The sequence below is a fragment of the Balaenoptera borealis genome (genome assembly GCF_965194805.1).
Source record: "Balaenoptera borealis genome assembly, chromosome: 7".
Classification (NCBI taxonomy): domain Eukaryota; kingdom Metazoa; phylum Chordata; class Mammalia; order Artiodactyla; family Balaenopteridae; genus Balaenoptera; species Balaenoptera borealis.
The window spans coordinates 15,824,935-15,830,200 of record NC_138864.1 but is presented as its reverse complement, the minus strand read 5'-3'; positions in this window follow the sequence as shown (position 1 = coordinate 15,830,200).

The following is a 5,266-nucleotide window of genomic DNA, read 5'->3' as shown; positions in this document are numbered from 1 at the left end:
GAATCTGAAATCTATCTATCTATCTATCTATCTATCTATCTATCTATCTATCTATCTGTATAACTGAATCACTTTGCTGTACACCTGAAACTAACACAACATTGTAAATCAGCTCTACTTCAATTTAAAAAAATTAATCAGGAGCCCTCAGAACTGTTTTCTTTTTTAACAGACAGGAAAATCAAGGCAAGACAATTATTGATAGAGAAAATTCAATGCAGCCACATTAAAATAGCTATATTTCAATATTAAAACCTTATATTTCTTTAACATTGGTATATTTACATTAACAAGTAATACAAAACAGGCATCTCAACTCTTTAAGCCCTGTGGTGCGTGACCCTGGATAATACAAATGAGATTACGTTTTAATGATTTATCTTTTTTTTACGCTTGGTCATTGTGCCATAGATCTGAGCAACTGGGGTCAGAAGGTCAGAGAGGTCAACGAGTTCAAGCGCGGTCACATCATCCTGAGTGGCAGACTTGGACTCTACACCCGTGTCTACTGCTCTCTTGCCCCAACCTCACCCATCACCATATTGTTTTTGAGGGCAGCTCCATATATAGGGATGTGACGCAGAGTGATGGCCAGTGGAGGAATCCCTTGGCATTGCTGGACGTGCTCCTGAGGTTAGGCCTGTTTTCCACAAGGTGAGATGGTTTTCAGAGGTGCCAGAGCCAGTCAGCTCCCAAGGTACTGTGCACCTCACATGTGTTAGAGATCAAGGTATATTCCTTTTGTCTACCAGAGAGGAATGCCACGCTGGATCTTTGTATTCCACTGGCAGAGTGACAATAGAATTTATTGTCCAAACCAGCACACTTGTGAAAGCGCCAGAATAACAGGTATAAACCCAGAACCCTCTCAGTTATATGGGAGTGTATAGTCACCATACTGCTGGCTTTGGTCTGTCCTCGTGCTGTTGGGCTCATCTTTTCTTCAGAACTTTGCTTGGATATAAGCACCGAAGAGCTACTTGCAAGCACAACCATCATCTTTGATTATGCAGCTTTATGTAAAAAATACAAAACAAAATTTTGCTCTTTCTTTAAAAATGCTGGGTAATTTCTTTTAAAGTATGCTGTTCCTATAGTAATTATTCACTTTATTCTCTGAGTTTAATAGATGTTGTTAGTACACTGATTTATCAGGGATTTAAGCATTGTGGTTCTCCATCCTTTTTTATTTCAAACGGTCTTTTATATTTGGGGGAAATCTGTGTTGTTGAAAAAAATCATTTTGTATCTGCTTTCAGTGTGCGAGAGGATTCTTAACTTGATCCAAGTGCTGTGCTTTGATTTTCTTAAAGAATTGTCATTCTCCTCCCGCTCTAACCCCATCGTCAGATCCTGAGCTTCCCTTTGGACATCATAGTATGGCAATATGGTAAATATGAAAATAAAGCATGGGGAGCGATCATTGTGAGAGGTAGCAGTAGTCGTGGGATGAACATTGAGGACCCGTGATACTAGGGTGGGGGACACAGGTGGTTACCTCGAGCACCCACAACCCCTTCATCCCTTCATCCTTCTAACTCCATGCCTACTTCCATTTAAATGAATTATAATTAGGACAGCACAGTGGAAGAGTTGAATGAATTAAAATGAAACACAATGAAAAATTCAATTCCCCATTTCTGCTAGTCACATTGCAAGTACTCAATCACCATATTTGGTTAGTGGCTACCTTATTGGATGGTGTGGATATAGAACATTTTTCCTTCATCGCCAAAAGTCCTATTGAACAGTGCTGTCCTAACTGAACCCTGATTTGCTTCAATGGCTGTCCTCTCCTTCTCTGCCCACATTATTCAGTGAAAGCCAACCCTGAGTGTTTCCTAATTAGTCTTAGCCGATGATAGTAATTCCATTCCTTCTTGCCAGGAACTAATTGAACAACTCAGGCTAAGGCAGCCAATGCGTGCTATGCCCCTGTTTATAGCTGTTTGTCCTGAGGTGGTTAGAAGCCTATGTTAGCCCAATTATACTGAAGAAAATGACTTTTGATTGGGGGAAATATTTTCTCTTTCTCCTGATTGAAAGGAATAGGAAAGGATATGGTCCCGGCTCCTGCTGGCAACCAACTTGTGACCTGGAGGGAAGCCTGCCTGAATACAAAGCTGACATGTAGAGGAGGACAGAGCAAGAGAGAGGCAGGAAAATCAAGTAAGGTCCCTGATATGATGGCTCCAGACCAGGCGCCATCCCCGCCCCCTTCTGGACTTCCCCTTCAGCGAGATGATAAATGTTTTTGTTGTTCAAGTCCATTTGAAACCAGATCTTTCTTACTTGCAACTCGAAGTCCTTTGATTGATTAATCAGGATTCTTATCCTGTCTCCACCATAAAATAATCATATGACCCTGAGTGACCCCTGCAACCTCTCTGGGCATAGGCGTCTTCATGTGTGAAACAGCAGAGACAGAGATCTGCAAGAGGTCTTAATAAGATCATTAAAACCCTGAAGACCTGCTCAAAGTAAGAATCATCAGTAAGAAGCTGTGACATCGATATTGCTGAACAGAGTCCTTAGTGGTCCTGATGGAGGAGAGTCCCGGACTCAGAGGCGTGACTAACCCATGCCATCGACACGGACCGTTGGGGTCCTCAGAAGAGAGATGCTCTCTCATTTGCCCACATGGATGCTGAATACATCTTGGGTATTTATTTATTTAAATGCTGGTGAGTCATGATCTCCTGTATCTCTCTGAGATGTGCCTGACATTAGCACATCTCAATGTAATGTTTTTGAATGTGCCCCATCCAGTCTCCCACACTCCCTTTCTGTGTTACCACATCAATTATATATTCTCCACTGATTCATAAAAACTTAATCCTCTCGATTTTCCCCTCCAAGAAGTGAAGCTGATTATCATCTGGCACTTCTAAGACATTATCTCTCTGCCACCCCATCCTACCCCCCGTGTGTTCGTCTTCTGGTCCAATTTATTGTCCACTTGGTCATCAAAGCCAAGCATCTAGAAATCATCCTTGAGTGCTCTATCCTGCTCACCCCTCCATTCAATGGGTAATTCATATTTTCCAGTTTACTTTCTAAATATCTCTTGAATCCATTGCGCCCCTCCAGCTTCTCTGCTGTTGTTCTGGTTCATCTGGATCACTCTGTCACCTCTTAAAAGATCTTACTGGCAAACCCATAGATCCCTCACACTAGAACACACCCTCTAAAACCTGTATCTGGTTATCTTATTCCTCAGCTAAGACTCTTTAATAACTCTCTGTTGCCTTCATAAGCCATTCTAAATCCTAGTCAGAAAGAGGAAAACAAATATCGTATATCGTTTATATGTGGAATCTAGAAAAATGATACAGAGGAACTTATTTGCAAAACAGAAATAGAGACACAGACGTAGAGAACAGACGTATGGATGCTGGGGGGGCAGGGGGGTGGGAGGAATTGGGAGATTGGGATTGACACATATACACTACTATGTATAAAGTAGATAAGTAATGAGAACCTACTGTATAGCACAGGGAACTCTACTCAGTGTGCTGTGCTGACCTAAATGGGAAGGAAATGCACAAAAGGGGGGAGATATGTACATGTATACTGATTCACTTTGCTGTACAGCAGAAATTAACACAACAGTGTAGAGCAACAATACTCCAATAAAAATTAATTAAAAAAAAAAAACCTTTAGCTTCACCCAAAAGCCCTCTCACCTCACCCGTCCTGCACCTCCAGCCTTCTTTCCCACCTTCCTGGTCACTTGTAATGCTACAGACGTGTGTGATCTTTCACCGTCATGCTTCTGTGTGTACTATTCACTCTGTCTAGAATCCCCTTCCTGTCTTGTCCATTCACAGGGAGCTTCCCATCTGTGCGTGGAGAGCTAGCTCACCAAAGCTGCCTTCCCCTTTCCTAGGCAAGCTGACCACACTCTCACTACGATTCCACTTCACTTCCTGTGTCCTCTTGTCAAATAAGACAAGCATGCCATGAAGCCAAAGGTCATCTTTTAGAATCCAGCACCTGACTCTCTCTTCCTTAACACTTCAACCAGCCCCTTATCCTTCATTTCCACGTCCGATAATACCTAGCACCCTCTCACATCCTATATAATTTTATTATATCTTATGTTTAGTGTTTATGGTTTGTCTCCTTCATAAGGACAGGGATCTTTGTTTATTTCATTCACTCGTATACCCCAAGTCCCTAGAACAGTGTCTGGCACATAGTAAGTGCTCAATAAACATCTGTTGAGTGAAAGAACACATCTTTGGATCTTTGGAATGTGGCATAGTTCCTGGAAAATACGAAGTTCTCAAGTAAATATTTGATGTTATCCAATTTTTATAACGTTCATAATAAGAACAGTTAATATTTACTGAGCTCTTGCCATGTGTTAAATGATTTGCACAAATCATCTCATTAAATCTTCACAACAACACTATGAGGTAGGTTACTCACTTTATTTACAAGAAATTTGAGGCTTTGGGAAACTAAGCAATTTGTCCAAGGTAAATAAGCAGTCGAGCCGAGGTTCAAATATGAAGTGTGACTCCAGTGCCCGCAATCTTAACAAGTATATTGTTCCACTTCAAATAATCAATCACATGTTCATTTTTCATGTCATTATATACTCTTCCAATCTAGTATCTTTTTAACTTCAAGTAGAAGGCAATAGGAGCAGCTGACCTCTGGGTACAAAAGACAATAACAGTGCAATTTGTGTTGGAATTGTGATGCTAGACATATTTTGTAGTTAAATATTTTGGATGAAAATAAAAACAATGCTTGTGGACAGTGTGCTTATTTCTCTGGAAGGAGTAAAACTTAGGCGTATATTGACCTCACAGGTCCAGCACGATCTTGAAAACAGTATTCAACACAGACATTGAGTGACTAATCTCTCCTCGTTCTCTTTGTGAGCATGTTGAGGAGGACAGATAGGAGACAGCCCCATCCTTCCACTGACCTTTCTCCAGCCTCACCATAGATGCGGTGCCCCTACCTCAGCATATACCAATTACACACCAGCAGTTGGCAGAATCATCTACAACTCCACACCCCTCTCCACACACACACACACACACACACACACACGGCAAAACCACGCACTTATGAGGGCTTCAGATTCTACCCCAGAAAATCCTGCAGGAGCAAATTTCATCTGCCAACATTATTTATTGTAGTTTATTTTCTTTTTCGGTCTCACTGCACTCACCTGAGTGCAATAATGTGCATTCTTCTTGGGTCTGTTGAGTCATTACAGAGGGTGGGTGACCAAATCCAGAGTCCT